Raw genomic sequence first — 18,888 nt, forward strand, 5'->3', positions numbered from 1 at the left:
AAAGGCTCATTAGGAAGAAAAGCACTTGAACACCAGCTGAAAAGCGGTATTTATGATGTGTTACGTGCTCTTGGTTTGGTGAGGGTGGTTTACAGAAGGTGTTTTTGCTGCTTCGGGTCCTGTCCCTAACAAAAGCCGTACTGATGAGGAAGTTGCTTTTTTCCTGTCTACCATGCTTGAGCAGTTTGTGTGTGCGCTGCTTGGAAATGGTGGACTGTCTCACGTTTTGGCTTTCCGAATTGGAAGGCGGGCAGCAATGCTGCAGCCCCCTTCCTTCTGGAGGACCTGACCCAAAGCTTGGGATAGAAATTAGGATGGCAGCACTATTTCTGCATTCAGGCTGAACAGGGAGCTCGGTGGGTCTCAGAGCAAATGGGAGCCCACATGGCTGGGATTATATGTTCATTATAAATTGATATATTTTATCTATATTATATATAGATAAAATATTCATTATAAAATGAAACAACACATGTGCAAACAAAATCCTGGTGTTCTGTGGGCCACTTACTACTTGCACGTCTCAAAGGCTTATGCTGTGCCATAGCAGGCCTGACCACCCTATGGCATGTCCACGCCTGGCCGTGTTTGTAAGTAGTCCCATTAGGTTGTTACGTTTGTGTACCAGAACAGGAGGTGAGGATGTGTTTTGCAGGACTGGGGTCTGATTTAAACTAGGCTTCACAAAACCGTGTTTTGCAGAAAGAGCTGTGTTGGCCACAGGGTGAGGAAACATCTCGTCGTTTCCCTGCTGCCTCCTGGGAGTGGGCAGATACCCTGGGCAGGCAGATACCCCAGCAAGCGGGCTGGTTTGGTGTCCCTGGCTGAGGAAGAGGCTAAGGAAGGAGCAAAGGCAGTCCTCTGCAAGAGAACCGCTTGGGAGGCATGTGCTGGCCCCACTGCTGTGGGTATCTGCCTGTGTGGCTAGGGGACAGGGACAGCACTTGCCTATGGTAGCTTTCTGGGGGCAGAGGCTGGGGTCTGTGTTTGTGCAATATGGGTGCCTGGGATGTGGCTGCGGCTCTTGGGCCCTTCAAGAAGGAGGTATGTCTACAAATAATAATAGAGCTGCCTTTGGAGGGGCTTTTCACTTCCCTCAGTGTCGCAGGAATGTTTATATGTGGTACGCCTTTTGAGGTATACCTCAGTTGTTCACTTTTGACACTCATCTCCGTATTTTATAGCATCTTGAGGCTGGCATCAATTTGAGTCGCATCTTCTATAAATGTATGCAGCTCATTCGAACTGAAAACCCAAGAGCTTGATTCAGCTCTGCTGTGGTCACCAAGCTCGCTGGAGCCATGTCATATTGGAGATACAGAGATAAGCTGAAATACCTACAACAGTCCCGCTGAAGTTTGGGCGTCTGCTTAACTCTTACACTCATGGTGTATAAATATAGACCATGCATAAATACATAAGGTCAAGCACATGCCTTTTCCTATGCAGGACTTAAACCATTAGATGCAATGTGGCATAGCCTGAACTGAAGTGGAAAAAATAACTGTATTTTCATTGTATCTGATGGACATGTTGCAAGAATCAAGCTGTGGGGTTTAAAAACTGATTATTCCACAACAGTTGCATTTCATTTGGCGCTCAATTATATACCTTTGCATGTGTGTCTGTAGGCATTTCGGAAGTCCTAGCCTCTGAATTGTGTTTATGGAGCAGCTACCCATCAGGAATTGACCTGGGGTCCTACAGAGCTAAAGCATGAATTACGACAGCCTGCAAGACATGGATCCTTAATTGAGGTTTCGCATCCTTTGTGCGTCAGCGGCAGAAGGGCACTTACCAGTTGGTTGGATTCACAAAGACAGCAGGTTCACAGAGATGGGCGCATGAGGAAGAGAGACCAGACGGAGCAGTTCTTCTTGTTCCTGCTATCCACATTCTCAATCTTTTCAGAGCCTGCTTTTTCAGCAACAAACATGCCTGTGCTGTTACTTGGCTTGGTGGTTTTTGTCTTGCCAAGTGAAAAGCTGATCCTGAGAGGCTCCTGTGGGGTACTGCGAGGAGCCTCCCCCTGTTCCCTCTGTAAGGAAAGGTTGAGCATAGGCGTCAGCTCAGCCTCTGCTGACTTCAGTGAGACATAAGGGTGCTCGTGGAAGGGGCAGAATCTAGCCCTAAAACTTTCCTGTACTTTGTGCATAGTTATTTTTGGCTGCGCAGAATCACAAAGGTCACGTGTATTAACCTTTTCTTCTTTGCTTAATTTCAACATGGCTATTACCCTTTCTGCAATCTGGCTGCCTGGCTTTTTGAGTAACTTGTACGGATGATCTTCCTATCATCATCTCAGCCTAAATATCCCTTTGCAATTGGGCAAACCAGTAGCTGAATGTAAGGGAAAAAGATCCTTTTACTATAGTAATGGATTCTGATACTAACTGCATCAGTGGGCTGTTGGGGGTGGGAGGAAGTTGCCTTTCAAATTGTCATCATCCCCATCACTGATTCAGATGCTGCTTTGTCATTGAAATAAGCTGCAAAAAAACTTTCCAGAATCATTCCCTTCTGAGTTAATGAGAAAATGTTCGTGGCTGTAGTATGCGTTACACTATTTACAGCAGGGCTCTGCTGTAAATACAAGGCAGAATTCAATGGTGGCATTGATCTGCAGCTTGCTCATCCCATCTCCCTCCCTGACTCTCAGTCCCTCAAGTGAATTATGCCTTGTGTTCAGTGCAGGGCCATCTGTTTCCCTGTATGTTCTCTCTTTTGCTGCGGCCTGCTTTGAATAGAAAGGTGAGTCTAAATACATATGACGAGGAGCAGCTCTTTTGTGCTTCCAACAGCTTGTTTTCCAGCAGAGGAGCCAAGCGATAAAAGAAACGCTTGTTTTTTAGCTGTCTGGCAAATGTGCTTCTAATGCAAGGGTCCAGAGGATTATTGGGAGCAGAGTTGAGGGGCACCTAAGTTTTGGGATTAATTTGCTACCTCAGACCTAAAGGTCTCGTGTGACTGGGCCTGAGCAGCTTTTCAAAGATGCCGAAATCTGTGTTATGACCTAATGCTACTGCCAGATAGCCCCCACCCCCACATGTCCTCCTGATTCATGCAGAGGAGAGAGCTGTTGCTACTATCTAGGTTTTTCTGTGCTATCTCCTTTTACACTGTAAATGGTAATTTAATTTCTACATTTAGAGACCTTAATTAATTATAAATAAAATAATTTGTATGAATTTTAGAGCTGAAGGGTGATGGATTAATGGGTATCTGGAAATGTGAGACAGTTTTACCAGAAGGGATTCAACACAGGAGTGGCTGCACCAGCCTTGTCCTGTTCTGCCCCATTTGTGTCCCTGCAACATGGGGTGGGCGGGGAAGGAGAAGGATTTCCATCCCCTGGCATCCTGGGGAGGCTGGCACAAGGGAGAGGACAAGGAAAATGCTGGAGACCATGTGGTGAGGTGTTCAGGGAGCCAGTCCATTTGAAAACCCCTCTTGGTAGGGTTGATTTTCACCAAGGGTTCACTTCTACCTGCACACCCTGAGCTGTGTCGGTGCAGGAGCATCTAGGACTGCAGAAGGCAAAGTCTGGCACATAGGGTGCAGATGGAAGGAGTTGTCATCTCTGGCAACAGCACGGGCTTTGACTGACCTGATATACCTGCATGCGTCTTCATCTCTGCCATGCTATGGAAGTGGTCTTGTGCACTCCTCTTCATGTTCCACTCTCCCTTGCGGGTGCTCCTTTCTGCCTCCTCTGCTGCCCCAAGTCCCCCCAGCAGACTCACGTCTCCTGGTCCTTGCTTGTGTCAAGTTGAGTAGTTTGAGGCTCACCTTGATGGTTGGTTGTAATAGCTCTGAAGTAGGAATTTGGTTCCAAATGCATACTGTCATATTTTATGCATGGTTGGATATGCTTCCTGTCCAGTGGAGTAAAGCACAGTGCAGATCAGCTCTGATTGTCTCTTTTATTTATGCCTTTTTTGTTTGGTGGTTTGTTTTTTTTTTTTCTTCTTCTTTCTTTATGGAGTTCAATGAAACTTTTAGGCTTGGTCCTTAGGTCTGCATACAGGCAAAACTTCCAGTGATCTCAGCAGTCACCTTTGCTTTTGGCACGATGCCTGCTGGCATCAATCATTTAACAACTGCAACATTTATCAAGCGGTACTCAAATAGCTCTTTTCCTCCGAGAAGTGTTTTGTATTTCGAGGCTTTTTACAGTTCCTTTTTTCTTTTGTTATGGTTCTGTGGAGGCCAGTGGGCCTAAAATTACTTTTACTGTCTGTCTCCTGGCTCCCGAGCAGCAGTGCCTCTTTGACGCCTGTGTGCGCAGACATAGTGCACTGCCCTTTTACTCTCCCTGCCTGATTCTTGGGGACAGGCAGGGTGCAGAGCTGAGTCCAAGTTTTATACTCCAGACACTTCCAGGACCGAAAGGGGTTTGTTTTCTTTTCCTAGAAACTTTGCTTGCAAAAGTGAACAGTGAGCAATCCAACTCCTAGCAGTTTTATTTGGCAAAGTTTCCTACTCCGGTTGTCTCTAGCTCTTCCTCTGCAGAACCGGTGGTAACGTTGTTGTTTAATTCCAGCAGCCTTCTCAGAGTCATTGGTGTTATGTTTCTGGCTCGTCATCTTCCCATGTCCTGTGGGTATTTATCTCCAGTTAGCAATCCTGCTGGGTGATGCCTTGGCTTTGGATGCAAGTTGGGTGTTGCGCAAGGTCTGTCTGTCTGGAGGGCAGATTGCCATCAACAAGCTTCAGTATTTTTTCATGAAACAATACTTAACTTCCAGGGGTCAGCTGGAGGTGATGGTATCGTGTTGCTTGGAGTGACTGACAAGGCTGTGACAAAGCTTTATGCTCTATGACTCATTCTAGTACCACCAAGTGTGTTAAACAGCTTGCTTGGACCCCAAAAGCAGCAGTGAAGGCAAGCTGGGTTAAGGTTTTAAGTCCTTTATAACAAACTATCAAAAACAGTCTAAACAGAAGTGGTCAAATTACTCACGGGGCCCCCTGGTTTTGTATGACTTCTTCCTGCGTAGTCATTTCTTTTCCAAGCTAGTAATTTCACAGCGTTTCTTTCACAAGTTTATAAAACGGAGGCTAAGCGAAACAAATGCCAAACGTTTGCGGAGCGTGTAGGTGAATGTGGTGGTGTAGGCTGATGCACTGCACATCCCTGTCCGCAGGCTTCAGCTGGTGCTCAGGGGGTGAAAATTCACCTATGGTGAAGATGGGGCCAAGTCACAGAACTTCCCCATTGTCCTCGCATTGCCCTGGTCCACCCAGCAGGAGGGGAGATGCTGGTCAGGGGGAAGCCTCAGCTATGGGGAGCCCCATTTCTGTCCCATTGCCCTGTTGTGTGTCCGGCCAGAACCCCGCTGGGTCGCACCCGCCAGCTCCATGGGCTGGGTGCTTTGCTCAGCGTCCCTCTTGGCTTTACTCTGTTGCCCTCTCGATCCTCATACCGTTCTGCTTTTTTTGCACGTGTGGTCCCTGGCAATCTCCTGGTTGCCCAAATCTTTATCTTCCTCTTTACAACATATAGCTTACATTGTGCTTTAACTCATTTCTGTTACTCCTAAAACACTGGTATTGTAGCCCAAGCTACTTTCGGTGAAAAGAGGATTCCTGATGGTAAAAGAGAGGCACAAGTTGGAAGCTTTAGAGTTTGTGTGTGTATTTACCCCAGTACTTGTTGGGCTAGGTTGTTCTTAAAAGTTTTCTTGATGGTTTAAAGAAAAAAAAAAAAAAAAAGGCAAGTTTGCATAAATACATTGAACTGATAAAGAGCCTGTTCTGAAAACAGAACATGTTCAGCTACTTGAGTATCCACTCTGGCGTATAGCCACAGCCTCCCTTATTGAATTCCTTAGCTGCTTTGTGAACCTGGTCATAAAGGTCTAATTTACACCAGTAACTGTAATTACTACTGTAACCTATGCTACTAGGTTATATTAAAAAAAAAAAAAAAAAGACAGTAAAAAGCAGAGCATTGGAGCTTTCCTGTCTGCATGTTCCTCCTGAATCCTGCAACTTTTCCAGTTCCTTCTTGACCATGTTGCTCAGTCTTGCTTCTGTTGAAATCGGTAGCATTTTAACCAGTGGTTTCTATAACTAATAATGACATACCATAGTGGTTGTTAATGAGATGGTGATACATGAGTAAAATATCAAGATGAGAAGGATGTGTTTCTCCGAGATGACATACACAGTAAGAGTTGTTCCTTTTTTTTAAAAGGGGATAGCATTCATGGTCCTTCCTATGCCATCCATGTCCCACCCAACCTAGTCTGCCAGAAGGACAAAACTCCCAGAGTTTCCCTCCCAGCAAACCCAAGGAGTGTGGCAGCCTCGCGGGCGTGAGAGCCCCAGCCTGTTGAAGGGAGCAGCAGAAATAATTTGGCTGCCTGTTGCTCTGCTCATCGGGCCCATGGCTGGATGCCGGCAGGGCGTGTGTGCCAGCGTACCTGCTGACTGGGGAGCTGAGGCAACGCAAGACACAGAAACACAGGCTGGATGATTTATACCCTCCACTTGATGAATTCTACCTGATTATTTCTAGTCATGGGTCTATAGAAAGTCCCAGCGCTCCTGGCTGGGAGAGTAATTATATTCTCATTAGCTTTCAAAGAACAGTGTGGTTTTCCCTAATAAAACCCCGTGTGTGTTTCTGAAGGCTGTTCTTATTTGGCGTGGTCCTTTGGGTGCCTGCAAGCGCTGGTCTGGAGGATGTCACCTGTCACCTGTGGGCTCTGTTTGAGCTGCGGGTGTTTGGGCTCAGCACCCCTGCAGGGCTGGCAGGCGGGCACGGCAGGGTGTCTGCGCTCAGCTGTGCTGGGCTGCAGCCCTTTCACCTCCCAGACGCCGGTGCAACTCCCTGGTGGAGCGAGCGTGGATGTCTGGCTCCTCAACTCGTCTCTTCTGGTGCTGGCAGTTGCCCAGGAGTTGTTCAGAAGCAGGAGCCAATCGATGTTGCGGGTCAGGAGGTGTGCGAGCTGTGTGGGGGCTGCGGCAGGGCTTCTGCAAGGGGTTTGCACGTGTCGCAAAGTCGCAGAGAATATTATTACGTGGGTAACAATAGAGGTGCAGGTTAGTCTCCTTCCGGCCTACACTTGCACTTCCACCTCAGATCTGTCCGCAATAGTCTCAATACTCACTTTGTTGACTTTTGGCCATCTCTAAACTAGCTTTAAAAAGTATCTGGAGCGAAAACGGGTCGCTTAGCAACCTACTCCAGCCAAGGGCTGCCAGAGAATGGGTCAGTGAGTAACAATTACGTACAATCGAGGTTAAAAATGCAGGGCAGTCTGCAACATTGCTGCTCTGATGGCTGGAATATTTCAGCATTATGATGCTGGGATTTGTGGTGGTGGTAAGTAAATTTATACCAGTTGTAGTTCTGTCCTCATGAACATGATGATTCCAGACTTCAGTGTTATGAAATTGGACTGAAGTCTCTTCTCTTTACTGGTATGTTACAAAAGAGCATTAAATAACCATTGGATAGGTAACATAGACATGATCTGTGTTGTACATATTTTTTTTCCCAAGGCTCTGGGCCTTACCCTGGCCATATGACTTCCCAAACAAACAGAAATAGATAGCATGGGAGAGTGGAAAATGCAGAGTCTAGCTATACAGCGGAAATGCTGGGGGAAGGTGGGTTTCTGTTTTTAGTCCCCTACCTGAATGGTGGTGCACCCATGCAAGCAAGGAAATGACAAATGGCATATGAGTTTCATGAATATATTTTTCTGAGCTTTATGATCATTCTGAGCAACATGATCATTTACTTAAGTCCTTGGTGGTGCTTTGGTTTCTGGATGAAGAGATCCTTGGCAGCTTTTTCTCCTTTGACAGAGTAGAAAAGGAGGTGGCTGGGTTGTGATTTCATTTACCCCAATAAGTGTCCCAGTACTTATCATTTCTGCAGGAACATAAGTGAGAATATCAATCATTAAAACAGCACTCCATCTCTTAGATGATTTTATAACTCTGGCAGTGAAATCAAGGTTGTTTTGCCAAGTCATTTACTTTCATTGTCTAATCAATTTCTAAAGGCTCTTGCCTATTTGCTTCTTTGTTTAATTAACCCTTCTTTTGAGCCTTTCGCCACCCCAGTCATCATCCCAAACTTGAGAAATAAGGATCAGCTGACAGCACCTCTTCAGCAGTCATGGGAAGCACTGAATTCCAGGAGCTCTGACTGGAGGTGATTTATTTCCCTAAGGACTAATCTTCCATCACTGTCCGAAGCTGACAATGTCACAGGCAAGTGGGCAGGTCTTTTCCTTCACTCCTTTGACCATTATTTTTTTCCCTCCTTTCTGCTTCCGCTGAATAGGCTTATTCCCTGCCAACCTAGAAAATACATATTTATTTTTAAAAGGTCTCCTGCAGGCTTATAGTACTCATCACCTTACTCACCTGCCACCACTGGTCCAGGAGAAAAATCATCTTAGTGCCCCTTTCCACAAGAGCTAAGAGGATGTCTTAATGAATGCTTTCCTTTCTTGGTTTTGATCATTAAACATACTTTACTATTATCGGCTTTTTATGGCTTTGGACTAAGTGGTAAAATCCATACTTCAGACTTTGCAGATGCTTTTAGGTATCATTAAGAATCATTAATATGCAGAGCAATGCCACACAACAGAGGCTGCTAGGGCAGGAAATGAGATCCATCATCTGTTGTTAGAGCTGCAGGGTAACTAGGTTAGCAGAAATCAGTTGCTGGGACTGGATTTGGGCAAGGATTCCTCATTAGTATACTCAGAGAGGGTGGGAGTGGGATGGGAATGGAAGAAGTCAAACGTGAGCAGTTTGGGGTTCTTCCCGTCCTTGTATTGCGGCATTAATTTGGAGCGTCTTTTGAATCCCATAGCTCTTGCAGTCGCTCCAGTGTCTCCTAACTACAGAAGGACTGTTAGTGGGTTTTCCTTCCTCTTTCAGAAGAAAAATTTAAGGAGCAGCATTCTCTTTGGAGAAATCACTGCTTTCTGTATCATAAGAATTAAATACATGTAGAGGCTTTCCCTAAAAGACTATGCCCAAATTTGATAGCTTGGACTACATTTGTATAAATTGAATTAATATGCAGTTTCAGGCTATCTTCTGCCAGCTTCCACAGGCCGAAGATTTTTCCTTCTTTCCTGGCTTCTTGATAAATGTCCCAATTTCTGCCTTCTGAGGCTTTTCCTGGTTTTGCTTGTTTGTTTGCCACCAGAGATTGATTTCTACACTGACCTACCCAGGGCGGGTGGTTGCATGGAGTGCTTGTTCGCAGTGGTGCCAATTACACGGGCATTTTTGCTGCTGGATTGCGGTGGCAGCAACCACTGCTCACTACCCCACTCCCGTGCACTGCAGCCAGTTGATCACCCTCCTAGGATGAAACAGGAGGTTTTTTTGAAAGAAATTGGATGCTGCTGCTGCTGCCTGCCATGTTTCCTGCTTGCTTTCAGTGGTACATCATAGTTTATTAAGGCTTTCCACCTTCTGCAGTACAGGCCTGTTTTTTTTGTTGGGCAAGCACTTTGTGGCTTGCAGTGTGGGCTGCTTGGGAGTGCTTGTGATGAAAGGTCTGCTGCGCATTTACCTGTGGCTATAGGATGCTTGCTTGATAGCCGGTGTGAGCTTTCTACTCTTCTTCCTTTGCACTGAAAGGCCTGGGAGAATCAGGCTGGAGGTGGCAGGGAGCAGGAGTGTGTTCTGTGGTCTGTCGTGGCTCAGCAAGGAAGGGAGACCGGCTGAGCAACAAATTATGTATCTCCTCTTTATTTACTTAAAGACTGTTTCTCCACCTTGGAGAGTTCAAAAGATTATTCTATGTGCTGGTTTCTGATATCAAACAAGCTGGAATTGTTAGTGGTTATGTTAATGCTGCTTCTGGCTCTCATGGCATTCACTTTTGAAAAGTAAAAATGGGTTTAATGTGCTTGGCATGGGAGCTTTGATTTGAAATGAACACTGTCAGCCATATGAAAAAGATGATAAATTACACTGAAAAATGTGTGTTCGCTTCTAGTAGCAGCACTAGGGCTATGCCACAAAGAGAGTAAAAGGAGAACCATCTACAATGTAGGTGTCTGCTCCTCGTGGCTCTTACCGTGCAGTGCTGCACTGCTGTTTGCATGTGTTGTCCCATGGTTGCTTTTTGCTGGGGTGAAGCCAGCTCCCTGTGCAGTGGCTTCTGCTTGTGTGCGGCACCGGCACGGGTGGTGGCAGTGGGTGCTGTGTTATCCCATGTTGTCCCATGTGGCCTTTCCCCAGGCTCCCTGCTCTCGACTGTGCCGTGGGGGGTTCCCCAGGCATCTCAACACACAGGCCCCCTTGGCATTGCCACACTGGATTTGGCTTTGCACCGGTGGTGGCGAAAGCCCTGCTTCCAGGCAGAGGGGTGCCTGCCAGAGGGCTGCACCCAGGCTGCTGGCTGCTCCCCTTGAGTCCTGCTTTTTGGGCTGGTTTTGCCTGTTGCTGGTTGCTTTATGTGTTCATTAAAAGCAGTGGGGATTCATAGGTAAAAGATAGAAAATGTAACCCAGAGTAGGTGGTAATAGATTAGTAGATGAAAAACAACTTGACACATTTCTGTATTGGAGATTTATAGTCTAATCATTCCTCCACTTGCGCAGCAGGGACTAAAACAGCACGTAGTTATTTACATATAGGGAACATTAAACAACCACCTCTTTAAACCATATGTGAACATAAAATCCAACAACTACTGCTGAGTAATGGGTATCCTTAAAGGATGAGAATAAAAATAAAGCAGAAACAAACATAATGAAAAGGTATTACTGCAAGAAGTAGCTGTGACAGTGGCATATTATATCCCTATACCGAAGTGAAAATATGACCCTGTAAATCTGCCCTCTTGCCTCTTGAATTAACACTATACACATCGAACATGTGTGGATGGTTTCCTTTGTATTCCTCTCTAGTTGTAGTGAGCTGGTGGGGGCTTTGCGATGCCTTACTGCTTTGCCATAAGGAACTAGAGGATGGTACGCCACATCGGTTCCAGGCTGCTTCGGACTTGTTGTCATTGCTCCTTTGGGGCAGTTGTGATCCCTCAGAAACCTGAAAGCTTTCTTTAATTTTTCCATCAGCTAACTTTGGGGGTGGTTGCTCAGTGTACTAACCTCCTAGCCAGTGTAATGCCCACCTGTCCTTCGAGATGCAGTGCCAGGTAGCTGGCTCCCGAAATGGCTCTGGTCCTGCAGGGATTAGGATTAATTTGTCCAGGTGCTGCGACACACTCCTGTGACTGTATTGCCCGGACTGCAGTGCTGCCCGCAGTGCTGGCATGGACACCTTGGCTTCGCCGTAGTTACTGTGGATGCTCGACAAGTCCCATGGCTATTGCCAGGCTGCTGCAACATAAGGGTATGTGCTTCGGATGTTTCCATTTTGAGATTGGCAAAGGGGTTAGGGGCTGTTACTGGTTTTTCCTTCCTCTTTCGGAGGAAAAATGTATGGAGCGGCATTCTCTTTGGAGAAATCACTGCTTTCTGTATCATGTGAATTAAATACGTGTAGAGGCTTTCCCTAAAAGACTACATTTTTATGCATTCTTTCCATTGGTTGCTTAGTTTCTTGAAATATGCTGCTTACTCTCCTGTCCTTTTCAATTTCTAATACTAATTATGAGGAGGAACTTGAAATAATTCCCTCATAAAGGGTAGGCATCCCCAAATGGGAGCAACTGCATCCTGCAGAAGGCATGCTTATCCTATAGAATCACAGAGTGGTTTGGGTTGGAAGGGACGTCTGGAGATCATCTAGTCCCACCCCCTGCTGAAGTAGGCTCACCTAGAGCAGATTGCACAAAGTCGTGTCCAGGTGGGTTTTGAATGTCTCTAGGGAAGGAGACTCCACAACTTCACTGGGCAGCCTGCTCCAGTGCTCTGTCATCCTCAAAAAATAAGTTCTTCCGCATATTCAGGTGGAACTTGTTGTGTTTCGGTTTGTGCCCGTTGCCCCTTGTCTTGTTGCTTGGCATCACCAAAATGAGCCTGGCCCTGTCCTCTTCACAGTCTCCCTTAAGATATTTGTAGACGTTGATAAGATCCCCTCTCGGTCTTCCCTTCTCCAGGCTAAACGGGCCCAGCTCTCTCAGCCTTTCTCACAAGGCAGATGCTCCAGACCCCCAGTCATCTTCGTAGCCCTGTGCTAGACTGTCTCCAGCAGTTCCCTGTCCCTCTTGAACTGGGGAGCCTGGCACTGGACACAGCACTCCAGATGTGGCCTCACCAGAGCAGAGCTCCCTCAGCCCGCTGGCCACGTTCTTCCTAATGCCCCCCCAGGATCCCAGTGGCCTTCTTGGCCCCAAGGGCACCCTGCTGGCTCATGGGCAACATGCTGCCCACCAGAACTCCCAGGTCCTTCTCCCCAGAGCTGCCTTCCAGCAGGTCAGCCCCCAGCCTGTACTGATGCCTGAGGCTGTACCTCCGTGGGTGTAGGACCCTGCACGTGCCTTTGTTGAACGTCGCTAGGTTCCTCTCCACCCAGCTCTCCAGCTCTGTCCCTTCATCCGGGTCATAGATGAGTACGTTGAACAGGACTGGACCCAGTGCTGCCCGCTGGGGAACACCACTGGCTACAGGCCTCCAGCTGGACTCTGCGCCCCTGACCACAACCCTCTGAGCTCTGCCATTCAGCCAGTTCTCGATCCACCCCACTGTCTACTCATCTAGTGCAGACTTTTACATAGGAGGATGTCATGGGAGGGAGTGTCAGAAGCCTTGCTGAGGTCATTGCAGACATCGTCCGCCACTCTTCCCGGTCTGCTCAGCCAGTCGTTCAGTCATTGAAGGCTGTTAGGTTGGTCAGGCATGATTTCCCCTCGGTGAGTCCATGCTGACTCCTCCTGCTGACCCTCCTTTCTTCCACATGCTTAGAGATGACCTCCAGGATGAGCTGTTCCATCACCTTTCCAGGGATGGAGGCGAGTCTGGCCAGCCTGTAGTTTCCTGGATCCTCCTTCTTGCCCTTTCTGAAGGCTAGAGTGACATTTGCTTTCCTCCAGTCTTCAGGCACCTCTCCTATCTGCCATGACCTTTCAAAGATGATGGGGAGTGGCATGGCAATAACATCTGCCAGCTTCTGCAACACTTGGGTTATATCCCATTGGGGCCCATGGATTTGGGGGTGTCAGGTTTGCTTAAGCGATGCCTAGCATGAGCCTCCTTGACCAAGGGAAGGTCTTCCTTTGTCCAAAATTTCTGCCTGGCCTCTAGGGTATGGGAAACCGTGGGGCTGGCCTTGGCAGTGAAGACTGAACCAAAGACTGCATTCAGTAACTGCCTTTGCTGTGTCCTTTGTCACCAGGGCACCCACCTCATTCAGCAGTGGGCCCACATTTTCCTTGGTCATCCTTTTCCTGCTGATGTATTTGAAGAAGCCCTTCTTGTTCTCCTTGATGTCCCTCACCAGATTTAGTTCCAAACAGACCCTTAGCCTTCCTTGTTGCCTCCCTGCATGTTCTGACAACATCCCTGTATTCCTCCCAAGTAGCCTGTCCCTCTTTCCACATCTCGTAAACGTCCTTCTTCTGTTTGAGGTTTGCCAGAAGTTCCTTGCCCATCCCTGCAGGCCTCCTGCCCCTTTTGCTTGCTTTCTTACTTATAGCCATTCACCTATCTTGAGCTTGGAGGAAGTAATGCTTGAATATTAGCCAGCTGTCTTGGACCCCGCTGCTTTCTAGAGCCCTGACCCATGGGATTCCTCCAAGCAGGTCCCTGAAGAGGCCAGTTTAGCTCTCCTGAATTCCAGCCTTGCAGTCCTACTTGTTGCCCTGCGTCCTCTATGCAGGACCCTGAACTTCACCATCTCATGGTCACTGCAGCCAAGACTGCCCCCAGCCTTCATGTCTCCAACCAGTCCTTCTGTGTTTGTGAATATAAGATCTAAGAGCACACCTTGCCTTATTGGCTCCACCACCACCTGGGTCAAAAAGTTATCATCGGTGCTCTGCAGGAGCCTCCTGGACTGCGTGAGCCCAGCTCACAGATACTGGGGGAGTTGAAGTCTCCCATGAGAACCAGAGACTGTGATCATGAGGCTACCTCCAGCTGTCTGTAGAAGGCCTCACTGACTTCCTCTTCCTGATCGGGTGGCCTGTAGCAAACACCCACATAGTCGTGTTTTGAAGGTAGGTGTAGCTACTAGGGTCTCAGCATGCAAGTTAGATAGAGAGAGCTGTTAGTTGTGAGTGAGAAATGTGCTCCCTACCAATAAACGCACATGTGAATCTCCTCATTCCTGGAGTCCTCTGTGGTACTGGTGATGGTGAGCCTGAGAAAAGTAAGTTTTGTTGGTGTTTGGGATAAAAGGAGAAGCTAATTTCTGTGATACAGGGTGATAAGGCAGTGAGTTGCTATCACAGAACTAAATAAACCACTGTTTCCTACTACTAAAACACTGTTTCTGTAGCAGAATCCTGTCCTTTGCATCTCTGTCATCTTTTAACCCTCTGCATTCCTGCTCTGAAGAGAGGACAATGAAATATGTGGATGGCAGTTACCTTAAGACATTTTTTTATTCTTAAATCTCCACTATTTTTTAGTAGGATTTTACAAATCTCAACTGTATTTTAATTTGGTTTGTCAAAGTATAATTACCGTGAATGAGGTAAGGAACTAATTTAAACACAGCAAGTGTAGTGGAGAATCCAATTTTCAGAAATCAGTAGAAATGTAATTGGAGTCATTAAGTGCTGACTTCGGTAATTAAGAGTCGGTTTTTGACGTTTCAGGCTTGTGTTGCTAATTGTCCGTGGAGAGGGTGGAAAAATATTTTGTTCGCTGCAAAATTGGTCACTCCCTAGACTCATCATGTAGCCGATGCCATGAGCACTGCGCCATGGCTCGGGCGAACCTGCAGCGTTTGAGGTTTGCCTGCTGGAGTCCTGAGCTGCTCGTCCCTCCCTGCCCACAGCGGGGGACATGTAGGAACCTGTTTTGGGGCCACTCTGTGTGCCAGGGCCCGTGCTCCCCGCTGCGTTGGGAGGCTGGCACTGCCCCTGCTGCTGCTGGGCAGCCCCTTGCGCTGGTGCATAGAGGAGCCCCCAGGGGCTGCACCCCGTGCCAGGGCACCCTTGTGGTGGAAAAACCTGTCTGTGGCTGGGCAGTCATGGGCTTCAGCAGCTGCACGTCTGGCCTCAGACAGGGAGGGCAATTTGGCTGCCTCCAGGTCTTCTCTGGTCCAGAGGAGTGCCTGGCACAGGAGCTGGACCAGTGCAGGAGCCGCTCTGTCTTGAAACAGGGCCTGGGCACACTCAGCCAAGGTTTTGGTAGCGTGGCAAACGGCTACTGAGAGGCCAGTGCCTCAATGAAGCAACCTTCATTGATAGACGATGCCAGGCAGGGTCATGTCACAGGATACAGAGGAAAAGCAAGTCCTTTATGATAATGCTCAGGAGAAGGATTTTTCTATGCCAGAGATGGATGCCCAGCTCCTTTCTTTCTTTCTTTTTTTTTCTTGCTTTCAAACTTTGATCTTGGATTACAGGTCGATCTTGATAAAATAACTGCATCTCTCTTCAGACTTAAAGTGCTGTTAAAGTTATTCATAAAAGAAATCAGTGGTAGGAGTGCATCCTCATCACTTCTTGTTTGCAAATTTATCTCTAAGAAGTTGGAATGTTATGTATTTTTAACTCCTGCAGTTCAACCAAGATGCTCAGCACAAGAGCTTTTGTTATGATAATGGAGGAACCATGGAAGAAACTCTGACATGCTGATAGTTATCATCATATAAAACAAGCCTCATGTTTACTTTCCTATTAAAAATGCTAATTTTCCAGAGCAATGGTATTCATAAGGCTTTTTTTCTTTCTTTTGTTGTTTTCCAAAACCCCAGATAATGCTGTTGTTTGGGCCTCCAGCACGGAAGCTGATGCGATAGGTTCTGTGCTTTTGAGCTTTCACACCCACAAACAAATCCATCGGCAGCTGAGATCTCTTGCTCTGTGTTTGGGTTTGTAGTCATCTTATGGCCCAGCGGAAGCCAGAGCTCAGTTAGGAGGTTGCTTAAAACATGTTTTTAAAACTTTGGCCATGCTCATTTCTTAGGTGTGTGAAAACCACTGGCTGGTTAAACTTCTGTTTTAACCAGAAATCCCCTTTTTGCAGTTGTGATGTTTTGTGTGTCACACAGTTGCCTTTCCCGTCTCTTCCCAGGGGTTCTGACCTTTAAAGGTGAACGGGTGGTATCTCGTGTACTTGTTTGTGTTTGTGCTAGATGTGGGGCATCCTCTGAAAATCATGGGATACCCTTCGGAGTTGGGTGCCTGGTGGGTTAGGCTGCCAGAGATGGGCACCCTGAGGGAGTGCTCATGGGAGCAGTCTCTGCCACCCAGCCATGTTCAGAAGAAGTAATCTTGATGTCCCTCCCCTGTCCCTTTGCAGCCACGTGATTTTCTGCCTAACGTGCTGAGAATACCTGGCAATGGCTGAACGTGGTCCGACAAAAGCCAGAATAGCCCTTTAAATAGCTACAACAGGCTGGAGAAACGATGCAAAGCCCTACCGACCAGGATGGCTGGAAGGGGCTATCTCGTCTGCCCGGTCTTCCATACAGCCAGCGAGCAGCTCTTGTGTTTGGTGGCAGGGGGTTTCCAGGCCGGGGTGCGAGCTGGGCTTTCTGTAGCTTGTTGTCCCCCTCTCCCAGGCACTGGGCACCCAGCTAAGCTCCTGCTTGCAGCTGCAGATTAGGGGAGTAATGAGGATACGCTTTGCTTTAGGCATAGCTTCTTTCCTGTTACTTTCTCCTTCCTCGTTTCCTTTTGTTTTATTTCTTTGGACAGCCTGTGTTGCTGCCTAATTGGATTACTAGGTCACTTACCGACTGTCTGCGGACCGTACAGGATTGGGACCAGTCCTCGAGGCTTAGCAGTTTGGGGGGGCTGATATAGGCTGGCAGCCTGCTAAGCTGCTACAGTCTCGTGGGGCCTCAGCAGAAAATGGCATTTCATGCTGAACCCTACAATGGCTACATAAAGGAATGGATCCATTCCTTCGTTTCACCTGGCTTTTTAGCTTTAGGGAGGAAAAATTTAGAAATTCTTTGTTTTAAAGTGTGCAGTGCAGTACATAGCTTCCAAGTAGGACTAGCCGTCTTCTGGGAAACGCATCTAAATGTAAAACCTTGACTGCAGTTCAGATGTTTGCATATTAGAGATGAACAGCTCTTACTTAAAAAGTGTGCTCTGTATCTTAAATGAAATACCTCCTCGTAGTTTCCATGGTAAGCGCTCCTTCATTATTGAGTAACAGTCATAAATGGTTATGTAAAACACAAGCAAAATGCTGCACCGTAGCTGAAGGCTGTACATGTCAGCTCTGTGTTTGCTCTTTGCGCAGGGGAGTGTGCTGGTACCTGACAGTGAGGCTTGACCCGGGCGCAGCCATCTGGGGCATCAGCCCTGCACCCCCAATTGCTGGAGCCCAGCTCCCCAGAGAGGCTTCTTGTGCTTGTCCCAGCACTGCCCTGCAACTCGCATCCAGACCCTTCTGCTAAGGAGAAGCCAACTGGAGAACTGTGAAGGCCAAAATTCGTTAATAGGACTACTCGGAGAAAAACTCAGACCCTCTGCTTTCAAGGTGTATTTGTGCAGATAGTACTGTCAAACGCTCTCTTTCTGGAGCTGCTGTATTCACCTGGAAGCTGTCAGACCTTTGAAAGGAGGAAAGGAGATCTTGCCAAGGTGAGTACAAATGATGTATCAGACCATGTTCTTAAAACTTCATCTTTAAAGGGTTTTTTTTTCTCTCTCTTTCTTCAATGACTAAGGTATATTCAAGAAAGAAAAAAATAAAAATAAAGCTTTGCTGCTTCTGGGACAAGAACAACTGTGCTGTTCTACGGCTTAGGTTTTTACAGTTTTAAGTGTATGGGTGTCTGTTGTGGTGGTGTCAGTCCATGTCTTCCCCCCCCAGTTTCTGTGCCTCTTAATTAGGAGGATTTGAGTCTCACTTGCTTAAAATTTGTCACATGGACCCAGCAGCTGTTAAAAAAACAACAGAAAAACCCAACTTGGAAAACCCCAGGTATGAAGTAGACCTCAAGGTTTTGATGCCTGCAGCTTGGCAATGCTGTATTCCCACTGGTGGATCTCCTTGCAAGGAGGGGGTCTCTCCTCACAGGCAAGAGGATGCTCAACCCTTGCACCTGGTGTGTGCATCACCAACACCTGCTGAGGACTGTTCTAGTTGCACCCTGCTTTCCTGCCTGATGGGGATCCCGATCAGTGGCAGTCCTGGAAACATCCTGGTGGGTGTCCCAGCTGGAGGCAGAGATCCCAGGGTATGGCTGTAGGCTGGGGAGATGGGGCAGAGCCCCCAGGCTCAGCCAGGTGCACGGCATGCAACCAGCCGTGTGTCCAGTGCACCTGGGTGTGCTGCCCTCACCTTGCCTGTGACCTTGTGGGATGCTGGCCCCCAAAACCCCTGCCCAGGGGCTGCATGGTGGTGGGGCTGGATGCTGCATTCTGGGTTTATCACAGCCAGCAGCGCTGCATGTGCAGGTAGGTGATGCTGAAACATGCCCTGTGTCCGCACGCCTTTCACATTGGACTGGGGGCATGTCTGGGGTGTTACGTCACCTTGGAAAGACTTCATGTGACAGATTACTTCTGGATGTTGTTTTGCTGCTTCTCCCTCCCTATAGCACTGCTGATTTGCAGGCAGTGGCAGCTCTTCCAGCCCCGTGCTCTCAGCGCTTCCCGATTGCTGCACATATGGTGTGTGAAATTACCCAGTGCTCGGTGGCCCGTGTGGCACTGGCAGTGATGGTGCCAGCTAGCAGTGGAGTGGCAGACTGAACTCTGAATTTTGCCCCCTCCCTCCAGAGGAGAGGAGAAGAGTTTTTGTTCTTTTGTTCATCTTGAGTTCATATTGCGAAGTGTGTTGGAAGTAAGTCACT

General features: G+C 47.6%; 1 protein-coding gene across 5 annotated transcripts in view; it reads left to right on the forward strand.

Moving 5' to 3' along the window:
* Positions 1 to 18,888, forward strand: part of TIAM1 (TIAM Rac1 associated GEF 1) — a 195,181-nt gene that overhangs the window by 21,858 nt on the left and 154,435 nt on the right. For all 5 annotated transcript variants that reach the window (XM_037377658.1, XM_037377655.1, XM_037377659.1 and 2 more), the window contains exon 2: positions 17,328 to 17,671. The gene's annotated coding sequence lies outside the window, so the exon portion shown is untranslated. The remainder of the gene's footprint in view (positions 1 to 17,327; positions 17,672 to 18,888) is intronic.

The sequence above is a fragment of the Falco rusticolus genome, chromosome 2, assembly GCF_015220075.1.
Source record: "Falco rusticolus isolate bFalRus1 chromosome 2, bFalRus1.pri, whole genome shotgun sequence".
Lineage (NCBI taxonomy): Eukaryota > Metazoa > Chordata > Aves > Falconiformes > Falconidae > Falco > Falco rusticolus.